The 25943-nt window shown below is 33.1% G+C and overlaps 1 long non-coding RNA gene across 1 annotated transcript in view; it reads left to right on the top strand.

The window, feature by feature from the left end:
• LOC129044282 (uncharacterized) overlaps nt 1-6716 on the top strand; it is a 49829-nt gene extending 43113 nt beyond the window's left edge. The window contains exon 4 of the long non-coding RNA XR_008504639.1: nt 6597-6716. This is a non-coding gene — a long non-coding RNA (uncharacterized LOC129044282). The remainder of the gene's footprint in view (nt 1-6596) is intronic.
• The last annotated feature ends 19227 nt before the right edge of the window (nt 6717-25943 follow it).

The following is a 25943-nucleotide window of genomic DNA, read 5'->3' on the forward strand; positions in this document are numbered from 1 at the left end:
TTTTCACTGCAATATCAATAAAAATTTAGTGATTTGTGTTTTTGAGAAGCTTTGAAAATATTTTATTCTAAATCGAAGGGGCAATTATTGCTATATTGACACTCAGTGTCCTTGAATCTACTCTTCTTCCAAATGTAAACTGAATATCTGAATCTGTAACAGTTCTCCTTCTACTTGTTTGCTTTAGAAACACAAAGAACACATGGTGTATCACCTTAAAAGTGCCATTAATTGAGTGAAGCTAGTCTTTTCCTTCACAAAACTTGGTTTTTTACAAACTTGAACACTTCCCAGACTCTGGCAATCCATTATTTACATGCTTTGCCAGTTATGTCTAGAATAGCAGAGGTGGCCACTCCAGTGAGAAACTGTCACTATGACTATCTTATAGTGATGTGTCTCTCTTATTCTCAGTTTTCCAAACTACATTGCCATGAACTCAGTTGTGTTCCTCCAGAATTCATATGTTGAAACCCTAAATCCCAATGTAACTGTCTGTGGAAATAGAGCCTTTAAAGAGGTAATTAATCTTAAATAAGGTAATAAGGACACATACGACTCTAATCACACAAGACTAGTGTTGTTTTAGGAAGAGGAAAAGACACCGGAGAATGAACGAACTCTCTTCAATCACACAGGACAGGACCTGTGAAGACACAGTGAGGAGATGACCATTGGCAAACCAGGAAGAGAGGCCTCCTGAGAAACCAACCCTGACGGCACTTTGATCTTGGACTTACAGCCTCTAGAACTATGAGAAAATAAACTTTTTTAAGCCACCCACTCTGTGGTATTTAGTTATGGCACTTTAAGCAGACGAATCCACATGTCTATCCAACTTTTCATACCTTTTGTGACATAGACTAAGCCTTTATTTTTCTCTTTATGCCATCCTTCTCAGAAGTGCTACTTCTCTCTGCTTGGCAGTGTCTTTAGCATTTTACCTCCCACAGAAAGATGTCATCCAAACTTAAAAAATTGGAAGTAACTCTAAGTTCAAGAAACATTGTTAGAAAATAAAGAATACAATAACTATCATCAAATAATAGATTTATGCAGTACATATCAAATCTGTCTTTTTTTTTTAAGAAAGAGAAAAAGCCATCCTAAAATGTATATGAAATCTCAAGGAACCCTGAACAGCCAAAACAATATTTAAAAAGGAGAACAAAGTTAGAGGTCTCACATTTCCTTATTTCAAAACTTATAAAGTTGAAGTAATCAAAACAGTGTGTTACTAAAATAAAGAAGAAATATAGTCAGTGAAATGGAATAGAGAGTTCAAAAATACACCCTTACATATATGTTCGAAATATTTTCAACAAGGATGCCAAGGTTATTCAATGGGGAAAGGGCAGTCTTTTTAACAAACGATGCTGGGAAAACTGAATATCCACATGCAAAAGAATAAAGTTGGATCCATATCTTATACCACATACAAAAATTAACTCAAAATAGATCAAAGATCTAAATATAAGAATTAAAACTATAAAAGTCTTAGAAGAAAACCTAGGTGAAAAGCTTTATAACCTTATATTTGGCAATATATTTTTGGATATACCAAAAACACTGGCAACAAAATAGTTGAACCATACAACTTTTTAAAAAAATTGTGCATCAAAGGAGACAATTAACAGACTAAAAAGGCAGAATGAGAAAAAAAATTTTCATATCATATATATGATAAGGGGTGAATATCTAGAGAGAACTTCTACAATTCAACAACAACAACAATAACAACAACAAACAACCCAACTTAAAAAAATGGGCAAAACACTTAAATAGACTTTTCTGCAAAGTTACACAAATGTCCAACAGATAGGTAAAAAGATACTCAGCATCATCAATTATTAGAGGAATGAAAATCAAAACCACAGGCAGAAACAGCATCACACCTTTAGGGTGGCTACTATAAAAAAGGAAGTAACAAATGTTGACGATGTGGGGAAATTAGAACCTTTGTGTACTATTGGTGGTAATGAAAAGTAATTCAGCTGTTATAAAAAACCAGTGTGTTAGTCTAAAAAATTAAAAATATAATTACCAAATAATCCAGCAATTTCACTTCTGGGTATATACCTATTATGGGCTGATATGTCCCCACAAAATTCGTACGCTGAAGTGTTAGCCCTAATACCTCAGAATGTGATTGTATTTGGAGATAGTGACTTTAAGAGGTAATTAAGTTAAAATAAGGTCATTAGGTTGAGCCCTAATCCAATATGACTGGTGTCCTTTTAACGAGATGAAATTAGGACAAAGATCTACATGGAGGGAAGACTATATGAAGACACAGGGAGAAGATAGCTATCTATAAGCCAAGTAAAGAGGCCTCAGAAGACACCAATGCTGCCATTACCTTAGTCTTGGACTTTTAGCCTCCAGAATTGTGAGAAAATAAATTTATGTTGGTTAACCCACCCAGTTTGGGGTCTTTGTCATAAAAGCCCTAAAAGACTAATACAATACCCCAAAGGATTGAAAACAGGCTTTCTAATAAATATGTGTACACCAATGTTCACAGCAGCATTATTCACAATAACCTCACAATAAGTATCCACAAAGTGTCCATTAAATGATTGGATAAACAAAATATGGTATATACATGTAATGGAATATTATTCAGCCTTAAAAAGGAAGGAGATTCTACCACATGCTACAAAAATGGATTAACCTTGAGGACATTATGCTAAGCTAAGTAAACCCATCACAAAAAGACAAATACTATATTATTCCACATATATAAGGTACCTAGAGTAGTCACATTCATAGAGGCAGAAAGTAGAATTGTGGTTGCCAGGGACTGAGGGGAGGGAGAAATGGGGAGTTGTTATTTGATGGGTATGCACAACAATGTGAATATACTTATCACCACTGAAAAGGTACACTTAAAATTGGTTAAGATGGCAAAATGTGTGTTGCGTGTATTTTTCCACAATTTAAAAAATATGTTTAAAATACAGTTAGAAGGAATAAGTTCATTTAAGATTGGTGGAAAAGTCATTGCAATTTTCACCATAAAAGTAATGGCAAAATCCACAATTATTTTTGTACCAACCTAACAGTATTTGATAGTAAAATGGAGAAATTATAGTTAACAATGATTTATTGTATATGTCAAAATATAGCTGGAAAAGAAGAATTGTAATGTTCCCAACACAAAGAAAAATGTTTGAGATGATAGATATCCCAGTTGTCCTGACTTGATCATTACACATTGTAAACATGTATAAACGTAGCACGTGTACTTTCAAAATATACACAACCATGATATAACAATAAAAAATAGCAAAAATCAAAATCCAAATAAATGAAAAACAAGTTTATGCAACGTGATGATCCTGTAGCTGTTAGTGGCTGCATGCTTTTAACATCAATATGAGTATTGATTTGGCTGTACTATTAATTATCAAAATTGGAGTTCCCAGTTAGCTAAAGGATACCAGCTAAATTTGAATTTCAGATAAACAATGAATAATTGTTAGTATCAGTGTGTGCCAAATGTTATATGGCACATAATTATACTAAGATAAAATTTGTTGTTTACCCAAAATTTATGTTTGACTGAGTATCCTGTGTTTTTATTTGCTAAATGTGGCAAACTTAACACAAAGAAACATATATTTTATATTTATATATTATATTTTTCATGATACTTTACCAGAGGAAAGCTCATGTGATTCGATGTAAAAGAGATATAGTATCTTATATTTGAGTATTTGGAATTATAAAGGGAAGGATATCTGGAATGTCAAATTTCCCAGTGCCAGCCACATTTGAATGCCATAGGTGACCCTGGTAAAAAAGTACCTCCCACAAATATCTCTTTCCGGTTTTAACTATAGTATCTTATTTACTCTGCTTTGGCACTTCAAATATTTCTATATTCAAACCTCTCCTACCTCTTTTTCAAATATGATTTTTTGGTGGGGGTGATATCTTAAAAGCGTTTCTTCGGATGTAAGATAATTGTTTACACACACATACAGACATTCACAAACACACAGACACACATATACACGCCTGTATTTCTGCGATAAAATAAATCTATTAAATATTGAGTCAAAGTTTTAAAAAGGGTGTTTTCATTGACAACTAATCATTGTCACCTTAAATTAGTCAATCAAACAAAATAGTCAAATACCAAAAAGGTGACAATGGAAAGCGTATGTAACTTATAATCAGAAAGTCTTTGCTATTTTATTGGCCTGGTGATCATGGACAAGTCATATAGCCTCTTTAGTAACATTGGCATAATAATAACAATACCTACTACTCAGGATTATTGTGAAAATTGAAAATGGATGTAAAAATTATATATCAACTTGTTTCATATACAAAAATATGTACAAAGCTATTAGTTTATGAGGACTTTGAGTGGTGTAAATGAGAATGGGATTAATTAGAGTCTGAAGTGCTACTCTTGTGGGGAGGGAATAAATTGAGTTAGGGTATTCAGGAAGTGAAAAACAGAAACAGACAAAATAATAGAGAAGAGGCAGGCACAGTGGCTCATGCCTGTAATCCCAGCACTTTGGGAGGCTGAGGCAGCAGGATTGCTCGAGCCCTGGAGCTTGAGGTTACAGTCAGCTATAATCACACCACCACACTCCAGACCAGGTAACAGAGTGACACTGTTTCAAAAAAAAAAAAAAGAAAAGTTGAAAACTATTAAGGTAACAAGACAAATCACAAACTTTCTATGTATTTCTGGGTCTTTCTCACTTCGGATATGAGAAATTAACAGAGAAACAGAATCAGCTGTTTAGAGTAGAGAAATTAGAAAAGAGAAGGCAGCAGTTAGAGTATAGGAGAGATTCCGGATTATTTCCATTATCTCATTATACAGATTAATATTAATACACAGAATATACTCTGGAACAGAGAAGAAGAAGGTACTATATATTGAACAACTGGGAGCGAATTATTTCATTAAAATTTTCACATCCACACACTTACTCAATACTTAAGAAGATATGGCAATTGTTATCCCTTTATTTATGAATCCCATCTTCATGCTAACAATTTGCATTAGTACATTAGGAGATGGGCAATTTTAAATGAACAGATAATTTTTTTTAAGTTTTAAAATTTTCCAACAATGTGTTTTTGGATGCTATATTATATTGAACACGTCATCAAAATAATGAAGTTAATACAATAACTTTAGTAGATGTATTCAATGAGAAAAGGGTGACATTTTAATAAGCAGTGTATATACCTGGAAGCAATTAAAAATGGATACGCATCTTACACGATTTATAAAAGTTAATACCAGTTAAGTTAAATAATTGATTATTTTCTTGCAACAATGCCAAAAAAATCTAGGTAGCTGATGTGTAATACTAGAAACCTAGAGTATTTAAAAACTCAGAGGTAGCTAAATAAAATTTAAACCACTTTTAGAGCAAAAAAATGAGCAAAATTAATAAACACATGGTGTATCCGGAAAAAACGACAATGAAAATAACAGGCAATGAGTTTGTTTTAGTAATACACAAAAGGTTCTTATAAACTGACAAGGAAAATGACAAAATATGCAGTATAAAAATGGAAAAAAGCTATACATACTCAATGTACAAAAAGCCAATTTAAATACCTAACACTTAGAAAAGGAAAATTCACTAGTTACTAGGAAAATAGAAATGTATATAACAATGATTTAATCTGAAAAACTATATAATGTTCTAAAACCTAATGCTAGTGTGGTTATGAAGTAAAAGGATACTCTCTTAGATGGCTGGTTGAACTGTAAAGCAATTTAACTTTGTTTAGCCTCTGTTCCAGAGGGCTCAGTGAATTAATCTTTAAAATGAGAATCTGGCAGTATCTTTCCTGGAAAGCAAAATTTTTTTTAAAAAGCAATTCCTTTTTGTAGAAAGCTATTCTATAGAAGCAAATGTGCCAATTTGTAGGAGTCTGTATATAAAGGTACCTATTGCATAATTGTTTAGATTAATAAAAAATAACAAAACAATTGTATATATGTATGATTGCATATGTGCATACATAGTTTGTGTACATATACGCACATACATATATATGTATATGTAAAGAGAGAATGCTTATAAAATATTATTTAAAATATGGAGAAAAATACATATGGACAAAGCTATGTTGTTAATATTGGGATATTTGAGGGCATGGGGATCGGGACGGGCTACCGTAATCAGGAAGAAGAAAGGCAGTAAATCAGTATTTAGAAAATTCCTATGCATGATGTAAAAACTAACTAAAAATTGAATTAGTGAAACCACATTATAAATTGTTTTTTTTAAATATACCTACACGCAGAGGCAATAACCTTTTTTAAAAAAGCTCATTGAAAATAAATGTAACAATACTGAATAAAATAAATAAAATAAAGTTTTGGAGATTAAGTTGGTCATATCACCTCTAATATAGTCTTTACATTATTTAAAATATGACAAAATCCAGGAGACTCTTTCAGGCCAAATATTAGCTAATTGATAGGAAATGATCTAGAAATCTGTTTATTTAAGCTAGGCTCTTACAAGTCTTAAAGGCAAATTAGAAATATTGAGTAAAATTGCTTTCAAAGTTAAACTGCCTTTATTATTTTTTTTTCTTGGTAGTTTGCTTGACTTCACTTAATCTGCTGGAAGCTGATCCTTTTCATGTCCATGTTTAAGGAAGTGTTGAAGGTCACATCACTCAAAGCCAACATCAGCAGGCATCCTACCAAGATAATCTGTGAAGAGGTCAGAGGTGAGAATGACACAGAGAAGAGGCAAATTTTACCAGTCCAGTTCAAGGAATTTCTCACTCTTTCTTATAAGGGAACTCTTTTCAATAGAAAAGGAAAGGGTGCCAGTAAAAAGACAATGGAATTCCTTCCATTTTATGTAGATTTATTTTTTTTCATGAGAAAAAGGAATAAAGCATTTATTTTCTCAGTGTTTTAAGGAAGGATATAATGTTTTGTTGAAGGTAGGCTATTTATTTTGGGTTTACTAGTGCTGTGGACTAAATTGTATCCCCTCTCCAAACTTCACATGCTCAAACCCTAACCCCTAATGTGATCATACTTGGAAATAGGTCCTTAAGGAGGTAATAAAGGCTAAATGCATTTATAAGGGTTGGACTCTAATCCAATAGGGCTGGTACCCTTAAAGAAGAAGAAGATATACAAGAGCTTTCTTTAGGCAGTGTAAGGACACAGTAAGAAAGTGATCCATCTGCAATCAAGGAAGAGAGTCCTCCCCAGAAACCAAACCCTACTAGAATTTTTATCTTGAACTTACTGGCCTTCAGAACTGTGAGAAGATAGATCTCTGATGTTTAAGCCACCTAATCTATGTTATTTTAGTATGGCAGCCTAGAACCTACTAAGACAACTTGTAAAACAATGTGTCAATTTGCTTTCTATTTCATTTGTATTGGCCTCTATTCTTTTGATATCTAACAAGGGTTATGAATGCTCATTTGAGTTAGCAGTTCCATCATTACCATTATTTCTAATTTAATAAGTATGTTTAATTTCAAATACATTCTGTTCGAAATCTCCTATGATTTTATATTGCAATTTATTTTTTATTTGTATTATTAGGAAAATAAGAATTTGGCATTTTCTACTGCTTCTACTTAAAAATCACATTCATACCATTTATGTAATGTGGAATTTGAAATAAAATAATGATGTTTAAAGATTTGTTGATGCAAAATTCATCCTTCATATATGTTTGAAGGTGGATAATTAAAGGTTAATTTCTGGGATTCAGTATTTTAATCTTAGATGAATAAGGAGCTTTTTGAACATCAATTCCAAAATTTTAATTTTACAGACAGAAACTTTGGCTCAAGGAAATTTAAATGACTTAACCTCAGTTACACTTTTGCTAGTGTTGATAAAAGGAAAATTTGTTGGCAGAGAGGTTGTGAAAGAATAATCGAGAATTGAAACAGAAACCACACTTACTGAATCACAGAGATAAATGGTATCAGAAAAAAAAATCATTATGTTTATCACAGACTTTTCTAAACTCATTATTTTAGCACCAGCGGTTTGTTTAGACCCATGTGGTTTTGATAAGACCACACACAAACTGATTAACAGTGGTTCCACATGGTCTCATAAATTTTAAAGGTAAGGACCTCTGACAGTTCCAGCAATACACTGGCTTACACAATATGACCAATTTCTCCAGAATCATCCAATGACTCCAGCACCCAAAACTCTGTAAGCAACTTTTCTTCAGTTTTATCCTACCCCTTTTGATGCATCCCATGATCTCCCATGCTGTGTTTTTTTGTGATTTGTTTTTTGTTTTTTCTGTAAGAAGCAATAACTTACCTTTGTTCATCACAGATGTGTTCCTGGTAGTCTTTGAATGATGGGAATAGAGACTGTCCAAATCGAGAATTAGAAAATGTATAATTTTTGGATTCTTTTTGAGAAAGACACCCTCCGTTAACTCTTAGATCTTATCCTACCAAAGAAACTACGGTTTTTTTCAAATCTGATTTCTGTCTTTCCATTTCAGCCTTTACTTGTTTATTTTCATTTTGAAGACTATTAATTACGTCACTTAACGGGGGAACATCTTCAAGGATATTAGTTTCTCAATTCTGCACATATGGCAAAAATTGTAGTACAGTTGTCCCTTAGTATCCGTGGAAGATTAGTCCCAGGACCTCCTGTGGATCTCAAAATCTGCAGATCCTCAAATCCCTGATATAAAATGGCACAGTATTTATATGTAATCTATGGACACCCTGCATATACTTTAGGTCATCTCTAGATTATTTATAATACCTAGTACAATGTAAATGCTATGTAAATTGGTGTTGTACTGCATTGTTTAAGGCAGAATGACAAAAATAAAGACTATATATGTCAATATGGAAGCTTTTTTTCCCAATATTTTTGGTCCAGAATTGGTTGAATCCACAGACGCAGAACCCAGATAGAGAGGGCAGACTGTAATCACAAAGCTCTAGAAAAATTATCCTGAATTCTTAATTTAAAATAGTATATATTGTTTTGGGTAGATACACATATTTAAAATAATAAATTATGTGCCAAATATAGTTATGATATATTTATGAACCAAAATATATATAAAATGATGCACCAAATATTACACATTGTACATACACATGTTATAATTTGATAGGTCAATTTAAATAATTATTTTTATTTTTCTGTTTTTCATGAACTTCCATAGATAAGTGAAATTCACAAGCAATATACATGTATGGTAATACAATCAGGTATTCCTTAACGATGGGGATACATTCTAAGAAACGTGTCATTAGGTGATTTTATTGTTTTGTGAACATCATGGAGTGTACTTATACAAACCTGGATGGTATAGCCTACTGCACACCTAAGCTATGTGGTATAGCCTATTGCTCCCAGGCTACAAACCTGTACAGCATGTTACTGTTCTGAATAGTGTAGACAATAATGCATTAGGACAACTGTGACAGCTATAATGGCTGTGATATCACTAGGCAATAGGTATTTTTCAGCCCCGTTATATTCTTATAGAGTCACTGTTGTAAATGTGGTGCATGACTATATATATTTGTTTTATTTGAATGCATACTATTTCCTAGGCTATTTATTGCACCAATATACCCTAAAATGCTGCATTAGGAACAATTTGAATTATTTATTGAGTGGTCATGCTAAGAGGGAGTGTGGAAGATCTACAAAAGCTACAATGCTACTGTAGCTACTATCAACAACTAACCAGGTTATCCTCAAAAGACTCCAAACATGCATTTTCAAATTATCTTAGGAACACAAAATTTAGGAAGATTTAAAGTAAAATATAGAATAATACTTACAATAAAATATAGAATAATTCCATATGTGGGAGCATTAGATTTTTGTCAGAATTTAAATGTCAAAAGACCATATTAAAATATACTAGATTGTTCAGTGAAAATATGCAACAGTATAGTAGAAAAACTTTTGTTGTTTGAATCTGAAAATAGTATTTAAATTTGACTATTTCAGATACTTGCAGTATCATCATGGACAAATTACATAAAATCTATAAGATAACATTTGGTCCTCATGTTAATAGATGTCCTCTCTTCAGGATTATTGTGAGGGTCAGTGGGTATTCCAATTTTGTGAGTTATAATATACTAGGAATCTATGCTTATATTCAATTAAAATTAGAAATTGTAAACTCATAGTGTAAAGTAAGCAATATATTTCAAAACTTAAATATTTCATGATAGAAGTAACTTTTTCATGAAAATAAATATTTTATATCATGTGTTAACTGTCATGTTCAATTAAATATTGGCTGCAAAGATGTAGTGAAAAACACAGCTCTACCAGATTGCAGCTACGTGACCTTAGTAAAATCACTTATCCTTTCCGAACTTCAGTTTTCTCATTTGCAAGTTTGGGATAAAAAAGAGAAAAGTGGAAAAATTACAATAAAATGAGGCTACTAGATATAAAGACTATATGGAAAAACTGTGCCTGATCCCTTCCACCCTTTCTTCAATTCCCTGGTGTGTCAACATTTCCCCATTCTCTTTCTCAGCCTCCTGTTTCCTCCCCATGAATAGTCCCCCACCTTTCATGTCATGGCTAGAAAACAAAACAAAACAAAAAGACTATTTCCCAGGTCTCTAGGCAGATTCCCCTCACTTTTCCAAAACAGTTCAGCCTAGACATACTTATGTTTTCATATAAGAAGTTCTGTTCCACCTGATAAAGAATCATCTTCAGCCTTTTCTTCCTATGCAAACAAATTAAAGGTATAAAAAAAGAGAACATAAAGAGATGGCTTAACTTTAAAAAAAATTCTTCCCTAGGTTTTTAATACATGCCTTCTCACTAAATATTCTTGTTTATTATTTGGAAGATTATAAGGCACTACAACTATATATTTTCACAGTAAACTTTTTATCTGTTTTCATTCAAATGAGACTTCCTTGCAACTCAATGTAGTATTGACTTTTAGAAGCCAACCAAGAGCAATAAATCAAGGTTAGTGCACATTATGTTGTCCCTTAACCTGAGAGTCAAATGAATCTTCTGCATCATTGCTGATATAATAAATATCTTTGAATGTGTTTTACTCAGAAATCAGATGCATTGTTATCGCACATAACAAAATGTCTTTTGCTACACTTCAACATTCAGTATGAGCTTACAAATTATAGAAACATTTTTAAGAAGATTTTAACCTAGTATGAATTATGTTCCATTTTCTTTTATAAATGTTGACAGGAAAGACTAACAAAAAATGTCTTAATAGCCTGTCAGTTGTAATAGGAACATATACTGAATTAAATACGGATTAAGAAGCATAAGCACTGAGTTGACATAACTAAAGACAGAGAATACTCAATTATGCAATGAATTCAGATTATGTAGGCAATATAGGAAATTATGAGAGAGAAATCCCAAAATATTTTTCCCCTTTTGGCAGCAGAATTTTTAAGTTGTAAATTAATGAGATTGGATTTTATGCTTTCCTCTTCATGTTATCTTACTTTAAATCTCCATCAATCATATCTAAGTTTTTTTCTAGCCAAAATGAATGAAATGACAAAAGCTTTTAATAATTCATAAAGCAGCAAAAGAAACAACCTAAAATTATATTCAGCAAGCAAAGCAGAAATTCTATGATTTCTTTTTTTAATTTATACCAGCATTTTTATGGTAATTATAAAATAAAACATATGTCTAGTTCACGTGATTTATTTAGCTCTAAGTATTTTACAGAGACTCTGACTTTGTGCAGACAGGTAGAACTAAAGTTCGTATTTACATTGGGAAAAATCATATTATACCAAATATTTTGATTGGGATGAGTGCTTGAATTTAAATAATAGTGGCTTATTTGCATTCCATCACAAATGAATATTTCTTTGGGATTTATTTATTGCTTGGTCTTAAATGAAGCTCCATAGATGTTGGTATAAGCATTACATTTTAATCTTAACAGGCTATGACATGTTTGGCCACAGACCTGCAGGAAGGCAATCAAGATGTTCTATCAGTTTTAAAGAAAACTGCATGATTTTAGCTGTCACTTTCCTAATCCAGGTTTTTGTGTCAATGACTTCCTAGTTCTAACAGAATTAAATCCTAAATCCTCAGCCTGCATTGAACTTTTTCTACTTTGAAGACTACTGTGAACTGAATTGTATCACACCCACCCTTTCCCAGAGTCCCCGAGAATTCACATGTTGAAGCCCTCACCCGCCATGTGACTGTTTTGGGAGACAGAGCCTTAAAAGAGGTAATTAAGGTTAAATGAGGCTATAAGGATTGGGCCCTAATCCCTTAAAACTGGTGTTCTCAAAAGAAGAGGAAGAGACATGAAGAAGCTTTCTCTCAACACATGTGCACAGAGAAAGTCTTGGGTGGGCAGAGCAAGAAGGTACTGTCTGCAAGCCAAGGAGAAAGGCCTCATAATTACCAAGACTACTAGCACCTTGAGCTTGGACTTTCAGACTTCTAGCCTCTAGAATTGTGAGCAAATACATTTCTGTTGTTTAAGCCACCCCATCTGTGTGATTTTCTTATGGCAGCCTGAACTGACGTACGCATGCGCTTAGTCTCCCTTTTGAGTCTCATCTCCCTCTCTTGTAATTACATTCATTTTAGTACCTTTCACTTACAACCTTGCTGCTTCTTATTTGTCTCTCACATTTACCTGCTAGAATTCTACCTAGGCTTTAAAGCCTATGTTAGATCCACCTTTAAATAGATTTACTTCCTCTTTCCCATGTATTCTCCTCCCCCAATAGCATGCAATCTTTCCTACTTGGAACCCCTTAACACTTTTGATATTTGTTACAATATATCAACTCACATTTTAGCTATTTGTCATTTATCTTATCGCCTCTATTAGATTTGGTAAACAATACATTATATTAGTTAATTCTTTCTGCAGGCCTACCATATGCCAACTTATGATTACCTGCTTGGTGTCTTTGTTGCTATGGTTAGGTGGAAGTTAGAAAAAAATGTTATTATTATTACCATTAGGTAGAAATTAGAGAAACGCAAATCTCAAGTCAATGTGAGGAAGTTCTTTCCTGCAGCCAAAAGTGCCAGAAAGTAATCAATAGTATTTCTCCATCACTGGAGGTTTTTAGACAAGATATCAGAGATGGCAGTCAGTCTCTTATGAAGAACAATGAGATCTGATTACCTCCATGTTTCTTTTCAGTTATTGTATACACTGCTTTTAAAGAAAATATTCAGTAATATTTTGTTCTATTTACTTGAGTTGGTTGAGTAGCAGGGTAGCTAACTAGTATAATCCACATGCAATTATCAGCAAATTGCAAGATGTGTAACTAAACAAAGGTAAGCAACACACACTAATTTGTATCTCACTACACCGTATGGCTTTCTTTATGCTGGATCCTTTATGTGGAACTCACGTGAGTTCACTATTGAATTTGTGGGGATAGGAATCAATTCTCTCATTTAGAAAGAAGCTATGTAAAATTTTGCCCCAGATTCTTTACTTAAAATAGTTCCCAGTAGAGAACATTTTCTTTCTAATTTTTCTTCTCACTCCAGCTGCCTAAAAATCCTTTTTTTCCCTTGCTATCTCATTCTATGAATTATTCTGTGTCTGGCCTTAATATAAAATTTCATGAAACAATGGGGTATATAGATATCTTTAGGGATATCTCTGTCTCTATAGATGTACCTACATTTTAATGGAGATTTAGGAATGCAAAGTAAAATATTAGTAGGCTGAAAAGAACTGGCCTGAAGATAACTTTTATGATATTTATATTAAAAAATTAAGCTGATAACTAACATAAGTTTCAAGTGACCTACTTGACACATTATTTTAAGTTGATTACTAGTTATTCTAATCTTTCATAGCATGTGTGAAAAATGATACAATGGATCATAGAGCCATTACTTGGATGAGTTTTGCATCTTTAACAGAAAACATATTTTAATACAATGTTTACTAAATTAAATTCAGTTTCTTCCCAATTAATCTAGTTAGAGAATTTTATGATTATTGTAACATTCTAATTATTATGTAAAAATTTCACATTTATTTTCTCTCTTCTGAAGGAAGATTATACATCTATATACCCTTTACTATGCAATTTGTCTGCTTTCCATAAAATAAGTATATCCCTCCACCCAATTGACTTTGGGCTTGGCCATGTGACTTTGCTTGGTCAATAAAATATGAGCAAAAGGGATAGTGCGCCAGTTCTGCAGAAAAGCTTTACTAACCATTTCACATATCTGCCAGTTTCTATTTAGACTATTACCGTGAAGAATGGCATATATTGAGAGAGGCTACCCCTTCAGCCTTTGCTCCGCAATGAGAAAACATGTGGAGTGGACCTACACTCTCAATCAGAAAACCCAAGTCTGACACACAGCCTTAAGTGGAATTGTAGCTGACTTGAAGACCATCTACTAAGAGAGACAGAAGTTTACTTTTCTAAGCCTCTGAGATTTAGAATTATTTGAGTAACACAAATAATTTAGATATTCTATTTCTTATAATTAAATGTCTAACAAACATAGTCTATTATTTAAGACCTGGCAGTTGACTGGGATTCAAGAGACCTCTAAATCTAGTTTAAATTAATGAATTCATCTCTGTTTAGAATATTTAAAAATTCAACAAATTATGTTTTTAGGCTACTATCCTTTAAAATGTGCCCCAGAGACGTCCATTTCTAGGTAAATAGAGTAGATGTACTTTATTCTTTGTATTACGTACAACTACAAACCAGGACATTTTATGTAAAATAAGCATCAGAAGACTATGAAAGATATAGAGAAGAAGGCAGACTGTCCAGAGACCTGGGAAACAGAAGTAACAGTGATGACTACTCTGGGTTTTTATTTTGTCTCCTATATCTGAGACTTGAAGCTAAAGAAACTGGCAACACAGAAATACCAATGAACATAGAAAAAAGCCTGCTCTCTCTAGCCAAAGTAAAATGAAAGGGGTAACCAGGCAGAACAAAAAACTTTTAGACAATCACTACTCTAGTCTAGTCAAATATCATAGAAGAAAAATGTCACCCCACCCCTACCACAGTAGCCAAGGCCGAGTGAGGAATCTAGACTTCACTCTTGTAAGGTTGTAATGAGGGAATTCAATGTCTCCACTGGGTTTATGTCAGAGAAGCCCAAGTAGGAGTGGGAATTTCATCCCTGCTAGATAGAAACAAGGATGCTTTCCCCTTTCCCCACTAGAATGGTGTCAAAGGCAACCTAGTGGAGAGTCATAACATTTACTACTGCCCAGTTGTAATGAGGCCACTCTTGCCACCATGTCAGTGGAGACCACATGAGGACCAGGAGCTCCCAACATTCCCGGCAATAAAGGTGAACTTTCCTTACCTTTGGGTGTCAATAGAAGCTAGATTTCTACCACTTTTTGTCAATAATGGGTCAATATTTCTGTTCCCCCTTTTCCCTGCTAGAGCAATATCAGAAAAAGCCAGCTAAAAGATTTAAGGTTTAAATAAGATACAAGGTTTTGTAACACAATGTGAATATGAAAATGCCCTGCTTTTAATATAAAATTGCTCATTTTACCAAGAACTAAAAATATTGTAAAGTAAATGCAAAACTATATCAGTTGTCGCCAATGTAGAGATGACAAATAAATTAGAATTATCTGATAAAAATCTTATATCTGCCATGATAAAATATTTCAGTGAGCAACTAAAAACATACTTTAAACAAATTAAAGAAAAAGAAAGCAACATCAAATAAATAAAATTAAGCAAAAAAAGACATAAAGAAAAACCAGAAATTTTAGAGCAAAAAAAAAAAATAGAATGAAAAGCCCAGGGGATGGGCTCAACAACAGAATAGAGTGGACAATAGAAAGGATGAGTAAACTGAAAAGTAGTATAATAGAAATTATTCAATCTGAATATCAGAGAAAACATACAATGGTGGGGGGAGGAATGCAACCTCAGGAACCTATGGGACTTTAACTTTCATATCACTGGAGTCTCAGAAAAAGAAGAGAAAGAGAGCAAGGCTGAAAATGGATAGGCTGATTGAAAATAAAATGATAGGAAAATGATATGCCATGCAAACATTTATCAAAGAAAAGTAGTAGTGGCTATAATACCATCAGATAAAGTAGACTACAGGGCAAAGAAAATTACCAGAGAGGGAGAGAGAGAAGAAAGAGACAGAAAGAGAGAGAGAGAGATTATTTAATGCTAAGTCAATCCACCCCACCTAGAAGGAATAGCAGTTCTGATTGTATATACACTGAGCAACAGAGCTGCAAATTGAGACAATTGAAATAAAAAAATAAACAAATCCACATTGTAGTTTCAGACTTCAACACCACTTTCTCATCTATAACTAACAAGAAAATCAGCAATGGTTTAGAAGAACTCAATGACACCATTAATTAACAACATCTAATTGATATTTATACAACATTCCACCCAACGGCACCAAAAAACACATTGTTTTTAAGTACTCAAAAAATATATACCAAGATAAATAATATCTTGGATCATAAAATCAACAGATTTTTAAAATTTGAAATTATGCAGTGTTATCTAACCACAATGAAATTAAACTGATAATCAGTAACAGAAAAATAAAAAGAAAATTTTCAAACTCTTAAAAATTAAAGCACATATTTCTAAATAATCCATATATCAAAAAAGAAAATCTTAAGTAAATAAAAGTACGTTAAACTGAATAAAAAATATATCAAAATTTGTGGGTCATAGCTAAAGCAACAAAGAGAAGGAGATTTGTAACACTAAATACCTACATTAGAAAAGAACAAAAGTCTCATTACAATAATCTAAGTAGCCACTTCAAGAATCTAGAAAAAGAAGAACAAAATAGATGTGATGAAAACAAAGAAGGAAATAACAAAGATAAGAGAAGAAATCAATTAAATTGAAAATAGAAAAACAATAGAGATAATCAGTGAATCTAAGAGCTGGTTCTTTGTGAAGTCCAGTAAAATTGAGAAATCTTTAGCAACATTGACAAAGAAGAAAAGAGAGATGACACAAATTATAATATCAGAAACAAAGTGAAATATTACTATGGGTCCTGCAGAATAATAAGAACATACTACAAAGAACTCTATCAACATAAATATGACAACTTATGCAAAATGGACCAGTTCCTCAAATAACAAACTACTACAACTCACCCATATGTGTACCAGATAAATTGAATAGCCTAATAGCTATTAAGAATATTGAATGTATCACTTAGCAACTCCCAGAAAAGAAGTCTCGAGACCCCGATGGTTTAACTTGGAAAAGTTTACCACACGTTTAAGAAACAGTTAATGCCAATTCTACACAATCTCTTCTAGAAAACAGAAGAGGAGGAAACATTCTCTTATTGATTTTATGAAGATAGTCATAACCTGATAGTAAACTAGACAAGGAGAGCACTACCACCACCAAGAACAACAATATCAACAAAAAACAAAACTAAAGATCAATAGCTTTCACGAATATAGACACAAAAGCCCTTAGAAAATATTAACAAATAGACTTAAGCAACACACAAAAAATTATGTCATGACCAAATGTGGTTTATTTCTAGGATGCAAACTTAGTTTAATATTTGAAAATCAATGTTATTCACCATATTCATAGGCTAAAGAAGAAAAATCACATGATCATCCATTCGATCTAGGAAAAAAAATGACAAAATTCAATACCCATTCATGATCAAAGCTCTCAGAAAAGTAGAAATAAAGGAAAACATTTCTCAGTTGATCTAAAAAATAATTCAACTATCATTATACTTAATAATGACAGACAAAACATCTTTCTGCTAAGATTGGGAAGAAAGAAGGATTTGTGCTGTCATCACTCTTATCTGACATAGAGCTAGGAGTTCTAACAAATGCAATAAGGCAAGAAATGAAAATAAAAGGAATAAAAACCAAAAAGAAAGACAGACAATTGACTCTATGTGCAGATGACATGATTGTCTACATGGAAATCTTAAGGAATCTAACATTGGCCCCACATTGAACCCTTTATTGTTATTTTATTGGTCTTGTTTCCACAGATTTCATGAGAACATGGTATGAGAGTAAGTACAAGATGTGACATTTCAGAGTTTTCAATTATCTGCATCTGTTTTGTTTATCTGCATCTGTTTAGCATATTTAACTCTATTCAAGACAGGATATATAGCATTATAATGTTTTGAAGTTATAAGCAGAGATTACTTAGACCTCTCCACTGTTGCTGTTTATGATTGGGCTGCAGTCTAGCCTCAAGGTGAGTTCTCTGGCCTAAGGGTAGCCAACTAGGAGTGATTGGTAGAAGGAGGGGAAGAGGCAGGGGAGATGGCATCTGAGGGAATTTCACAGATACATGTCAGGGGCCAACTTCTTAGGAATGGAAAAGTCATCTAATGAGAAGCATAAGAAAAAGTTGTATATCTTCTGGAATCTGAGCAACTTTTAGAATCCAACCCTGTTTATGATCAGCTATAAAATTTGTCTGTTATGGATTATCTTTCCATAACCTTCTAGATGCTGGTGAGAATAATGTAAGGTTATAAAAATAGAGCTTTAAGAAATGTTGAAATGGAGGGTTAAATTTTGCTGCATCCTAACCTTTCATTTCAAAGAAATCTGTTATGCCATACCTTCAAACACTGACAACATGACTCAGCTCCTTTCCTTTTGACTAGAGCCATGGTGTTCTCTTGAAGTTGTATACCTGAAAAATGAGACTGGTGTTCTTTCTTTCACACAAGCGTGCTGGGCCAAAGACATACTGTGTAAATAAAACAAGTTTTTGCTGTTAACACTTAAAGGGGGTTTTAAACAAAACTGTTCTGCTATATCTGAAATGTCTATTTTCCTTTTACTGTACATTTGCATCCTGACATCAACTTAGATCTTTAGTATGATTTGGATATATTTACAAATAATATTATAAATCTTCAATGAAATTTATATGCCTGTTAACTTAGTGAAAGCCCAAGCTAGAGAACAAAATTTTAGTTATATCAATTATCCAAGGCAAATAAAAACATATGTTTGTGTTAGATAATTTTCAAAGTAATAGCTAAATGATTCCTTGTTAACTGAAGTCACCTTGGAGTCTTAAAAAAATCCCCTTATTAAAGAGCTATTTTGAATGATACAAACACATTTATACATGGAGAGAGAGAGAGACAGAGAGAGAGCATTTTAAATGTAAAATGTTAACATTTAAGAAATCTTAGTGAAATCTTTGGGAAGGGTTTGGAAATTCCCTTGCACTACATTTGCAACTTTTCTTTAAGTTTTAAGATTGAAATGATTTCCAAATTTTTAAGAAGAGCTATTTTGAAAATGAAACTTCATGAAAGGTCTTCCAAATTAAGATTTTTTTCAGGGGCAAAGGTGACAGTTGGTATCATCAGTGGTGTGCGGATACATAAGCAGAATAACGCTTATCTTATTAATCCTTATTAAAATTCAGAAATAGCTTTAAGAAGATTCGAATTTTCAGCATTTTAATGGTAGAAGCAGTTCTTCCATATCAGAAAACAATAGAATTACTTAGCTGAGTGGAAACAATTTCATACTTAACATGTAACATAAGATCCATGTAATAAAGCATTGCATTGGCTTTCCATCTTTTTTCCTCCATCCGAGAATAGAGGATACATGAGTCACTCTGACATAGCATCAAGTTGCTTTCTTTTCTGTGGTGACTTTCTCATGTGCACATAAGGAATACTATTTTTGAAGGGAGAAAATGGATATCCTGGTAAATAACAACAAGGTTATGAAATGTGTAATATATAACTGACGTTGATTTAAAGTAACCAGGTTTCTGTGACATACATTCTGATAATGAGAAGGCTCATTTCCTAAAACAAATAAGGCAAATTTGAAAGTTAAAAAAATGACTAATTCTGCTGGATTTTTGTCCATCTTAAAATTCAAATATAAGCCAAATAAGGAAAACTAAGATTTAAGAATTGGGTCTGCTTTGTAGCTTCTAGTTTTTAAGGAAAGTTTATGAACTAGCAAATGAACAGATTCAGATGCTGCTTTCCCAACTGAACATAAAGGCACTAACTTTGTCTTTGAACCCTGAAGAGTGATAATTTAAAAAAAAAAAGTTATTTATTTTATTTTTTTATTTTAGTTTTTACCACAATTTTTTACTGTATTCTGGATATGAAAACCATTCAACTTTGAGAAGTCTAAAAGTTATTAGAAATAAATGAATTGTTAGAATTAAATAAATGCTTTCCACAGAGCAGTTACTCCGTTATGTAAAGTTTAGACATTGAATGGAACAGATAAAAATGCAAACTAAAATCTGTAAGTAAGAATCATTTTCATAGTGTTTCAGTGTCTTATTTATGGATTGAGTTTTGGGGACTTTGGTTAGATTTTTAACAATTTTCCTCTTTTTCTAGAATTTCTCTCACTGGCTACTAAATCTGTCTTTATCTTTATCAGAAGCCATTTCCCTTTTAAACATGTTAAGTCATTTTTATTTTAGACTTTAACTCTAATATGTAGTTTTGTACCAAGCTTTAAAAATTTCCTAACCTAAAACAAACTGGACCACCACTCCAGCCTTGATTTATTTTCAGAGCTTTAAACAAAAAGTTTGCATCTGTTACCCTTAAAGTCTATAATTAGTAGTTGAACCACACAAAGAATCAACATGATGTCATGTCTAGACATGTAAATTAATATGAAAGCAATTGATTTACAAACACTATACTAATACAAATTAATCTGAATTAAGTTTAATCCCCAGTTACTAACTGATTAAGTGTGGCTGTTGGTAGCTGCAGAGTGGTGATTTCCATCTGTGATTTTTAAAGACACAACTTAATCATTGAATCTGTGTGGATACATAGTTAGAACACATACCATATACAGTGATTCTCCATGTCTGTTCTCTGTACAGAAGAGCTAGAGAAGCAAAACTGAAATATACAATTTAAAAACATATAGGAAGTTCTTCTTAAGTGTCATAATTAACTTTTGGCAAAAGTGATGTTTCAGGCATGTTGACTTTGGCTGTGACTGGCACAGCATCCTTCTTAGAAAGTGCATTCATCTGTTCAGAAGAAGAACTTACTTTTGCTTTGAGGAAACATGAAATCAAAATTGCCAATATATTCTCTCTTTTCAAGCACAATTATTACAATTTATTGTGGACAGGAAAACACATGGATGTTGAATACCAGTTCCTGTGAAAGATACTTGGGTTTCGGGGTAATAACAGTCCCAAGTCTTCAGAACAAATCAACAGGTGCGTACTCGCAAACCACAATAGGTCATTATCCTACCACCTCATATGTGCTTGAGAGTGCTAGAATAATGTTGTATTTGTCCCATTTACTAAAACTATATATTTTTTTGTAAATATTATGCGTGCCACCAATATTATGTTTGATTTGTTTTTGCCTTTTTGAGGAATGTTTGTTCAAGTAAAATTAGCTTGTATCCACTTTAGAGTGTTAAAAAACTCACCATTAATATCATCAAGATATTTTTAAAATGTTGGTTTCACTTCTATTAGCCAGTCCCCATAATTGCATTAATAATATTTTTCAGATAACTGGAAACCAAGAACAATCATACCAAATTATGAAAAATGTTTTACTCTTTTGATTTGGTAGGCATGTTCTGTTTGTCAAAAAACTCTATAGCTTATGTTGGAACAAAAATAAGGAGTGTTTTAGGAACATAATATACATAGGTTTGATAATTAAAAAGTAACTATGTGATATCAAAACGAGGGTCATTGTATTTACATGGACTCTTTTATAGACATCCTACTCATTGTCATAATAACTGAGGCTGTCATGACCATGGACTCTGCTTCGCATGAAGCCCTAAACAATTCTGACAGGCTGCAGCTCATTAAGGGACAGTCATTTTGTTGAAATGTCTATCAGCTCGCAGGGATGCACCAAGATGAATAGACCCAAAACAATAGGACCATTTGTTAGAGCAGTAGCTTCTCTAATACATGATGAGACAATCAAGCCAAGCTGCCTTCGGCACAAAGACATAATTAATCAAATGGACAAATGGTTCAAAAATTGCTCTAGTATATTCTGTAGTGGACAGAGGTTTCCATGGAAACATTGGCGTTTGCATCACAGTTAATGACCATTCTGTACAATGAAGTCTCCCCCTTCATACACACTTCTTTACTCTCTCCACTACGCCTGTTCTCTCCACTCCTCCAACTATTAAAAAACACAACCTGGAGAAAAACAAACAAAACAGGGAGAACGAGGAAACATAAAGAAGAACCTTGAGAATCTGTATTCCCTATCAGAAAATCTAATAGCTCTATTTCAGCATTTATGAAACTGATTATGAATATTTTCTTGTTTTCAATACTTAAATACAAATGGAGAAAAACAGCCTGAAATTGTTACTTTTAATGCTATTAGATATTTACAGCAATTTCATCCAAGTATTTACAGATATAGCTTAACTCATTTTAATGATTTAAAATGTATTTGGAAAAAAATTAAATGGCAACACTTAATGCCTAAAATGTTAAATGAAATTTTAGTAAAGTCCTGAGAGAAAAGGAGACTTTAAATTTGACTTAAGTTCCTAGAAAACAGTTTATAAATATTTCTTAAGTTTGATTTTTACCTTGCATTCTGAAGTGTCATTGATCAATATTTAGTCAGGCTAAAGAAAATCTCTACTTTGACCCCTAATAAAATATATTTCCCATAGGTAACCGCATCTATACTTTGAAGGATAGTTTTTTGTTACTATACAATGGTATATGAGGTCTTAATCATCGCCTTCCACCTTCCTCCCAAAGTGTAGCTTATTAAAATATTCTTTCCAATCACAAAAATAACCCTTTTTTAGAGTTGTCCTGATAAATACAATATTCTCTATCTTGATAATTTATGAACCACAAAAATGACCAAGTTTGATGCCTATTTAGGGGTCTTGTGTAATACTTGAAATAAACAGTTTGATTCTTTAAAAACTACATGGCAGGGTAGTTTAATAAAATATTTATATGTGTTTTTTTTCCTCTAACTGTATTTTCCTTTTCTACTTTCTCTACACTTTATGTGTAACTGTATAGGTAGCTGGATTGCTTTGTAGTGTCTCTTAAAGACTTCTTCCCTTCCTGGTATTCATGTCTTTATTTTTTAAAGCCTGTGTCAATAGAGTCTTTTGCGGGTGGGGGGAATGGGCAATGGAGGGAGAGAATTATAAATTGGAGACCAAAGTAGCAAGGGAGCTAATGGTATTTTCTAAGACTGGAAAGGAAGAAAGGTCTGTGAGCCCTGCACAAATAAAGAGTCCAGACCACTGGCCTGGGCAACACATGGAAAATATTTCCAAACACAGAGAAGATCAGCTACATAGTGCACTTAGGGAGTTTGGAACTCAGGCTTTCAGTCTGCACAGAATTCTTTCCTCGGAGTTCATCTTGGGAGCCTGTTTTCAAAGAGCTACACTAGCATGAACCACGAGGATGTCTGTAGTTACCAAGATGAATGGAAGGCCACAGAACACTACATCATTTTCCTTCACCAAATTTGTAGCCCATATTTGTATACCATCCTAGAGCTGAGACTGAATTTCATTACTTAAAATTTAAAGCAATGGCCTGGTTCACTCAGTTCCACAAGGGCGAGACAGACTCTAAATGGATCCGTCTTTTAATGATATTAGTTATTTATTTGAGGAAGACACAGACTCTTCAGGACTCAATTCCTTTAGTCATAGAAATAATGATAACCATCACGATGCTATTAGAAAATTAGTAAAATAACACATGTCATGAAAGCACTTTGGAAGTTTTAAGAGCCCCAAAGTGAGACCATGAGTAAATAGAGACTCTATTATATTACCGGAGGGAACAAAAAATGATCCCTTCACTGTGAAAGAGAAGGTGGAAAAAGCAACCATAAATATAGCTGTATTTTCTCTTTGACCTACCAGTCTTAATTCTGTAAATCTATCCTACAGAAACACTTGCCCATGAGTGCAATAACTTATATATAGTATACAAAATTATTCACAGAATACTATTTATATTAAGGATTAGAAGCACTCAAGAGTGCAAATATAGAGGACTGTTTGAATAAACTATGGTATATCTACACAGTAGAATTCTATGCAATTGTGAGAATAAATGATGAAGACCTCAATAGAAAATTTGCTGGGGTATATTTTGAGTGAACCGATCAGTGTGCAGGAGAGGCTAGGATAATGAGTATGCTTCTTACATGTAAGGAAGGAGATAAAGTACACATTCACATTTTTGTATTTGCATAAAGAAACACTGAAAGGATAAACATAAAGCTAATAAACATGCAGAATTGTGGGAGAATAGATGTGATGGAAATGAAGCTAAGATAAAATTTCAGGGTGTACTTTTCAAAAAATAATTTTTTATTGTTATTTTTGCAACAGTAGTATATAGAATCCTATGTATCTTTCATCAAGTTTACACTAGTCTTAACATCTTACATAACTAAAAAATTAATATGGGCAAATACTATTAATTAAACTGCAGATTTTATTGAGACTGCACCAGTTTTTCCAATAATGTTTGTTTTCTGTTTTAGAATTCAATCAAGTATTTCCTTGCACTTACTTGTTATGACTTCTTAGTCTCTCCAGTCTGTGACAGTTACTCATTTTCTCCCTGATACAAGGACTACAACAGTTTTGAAGGTGCTTGTCAGGTATGTACTATAGTTTGGATTTGTCCTATATTTTCTCACGATCAAGCTTAAGGGTATGCATTTTGGGGAAAAATATCCCAAGATGGTGTGCCCTTCTTAGGGCATCTTAGGGCATCATATTAGGGGCACATGACGATGGGTCTTATTTCTAGGGATATTAATCTTAAACACTAGGTTGAGGTACTAACTGCAGGTTGTCCATTGTAAAGTTACTATTTTTCCTTTGTAAATACTAAGTGTTTTAATGAATATAATTTGAGAAAAAAACTATGCAAAACTCTGTTTCCTCTTATCCTTTGTCAACCAATTTTGGCACTCACCAATGGATTTTGACTATAGCAGTTATTACCACTGTATTCTAATGGTGATTTTCCTATTCCCTCACTCATTCTAAATTTTTTTTTCTTCTTTTATTATTATTATTATTATTATTATTATTATTATTATTATTATTATTATTATACTTTAGGTTTTATGGTACATGTGCGCAATGTGCAGGTAAGTTACATATGTATACATGTGCCATGCTGGTGCGCTGCACCCACCAACTCGTCATCTAGCATTAGGTATATCTCTCAATGCTATCCCTCCCCCCTCCCCCCACCCCACAACAGTCCCCGAAGTGTGATGTTCCCCTTCCTGTGTCCATGTGTTCTCATTGTTCAATTCCCACCTATGAGTGAGAATATGCGGTGTTTGGTTTTTTGTTCTTGCGATAGTTTACTGAGAATGATGATTTCCAATTTCATCCATGTCCCTACAAAGGACATGAACTCATCATTTTTTATGGCTGCATAGTATTCCATGGTGTATATGTGCCACATTTTCTTAATCCAGTCTATCATTGTTGGACATTCTTTTGTTAGGAAAAATCTTTCTCAATGTTAATTTGTTTATAAAATCACTTGTTTATATCAGTATGGATGAATGGTTATTTTATAAGATTTTATTTTAGTTCTTCTCTAGTAATATCATTTCTTCTTCTTCATCTTTACCTCCTCTTCTTTTTTCCTTCTTTCCTTCCCCTTCTCCTTCCCTCTTGCTCTTCCTCTTCCTCCTTGTCTCCTTCTTTTTCCTCTTCTCCTGCTTCTGCTTGTTCTTCCCGTCTTTTTTCCTCCTGCTCCTCCTCCTCTTCTTCCTCCTCTTCCTCTTTCTTCCTCTTACTTCTGACTAAGTTACTAAAAGTGGTTTTTCTAATATCCATTTAAAAATTAACCAAGCAGGCCAGGTGTGGTGTCTCCTGCCTGTAATCCCAACACTT

Source organism: Pongo pygmaeus, chromosome 13 (assembly GCF_028885625.2).
Source record: "Pongo pygmaeus isolate AG05252 chromosome 13, NHGRI_mPonPyg2-v2.0_pri, whole genome shotgun sequence".
NCBI classification, from domain to species: Eukaryota; Metazoa; Chordata; class Mammalia; order Primates; family Hominidae; genus Pongo; species Pongo pygmaeus.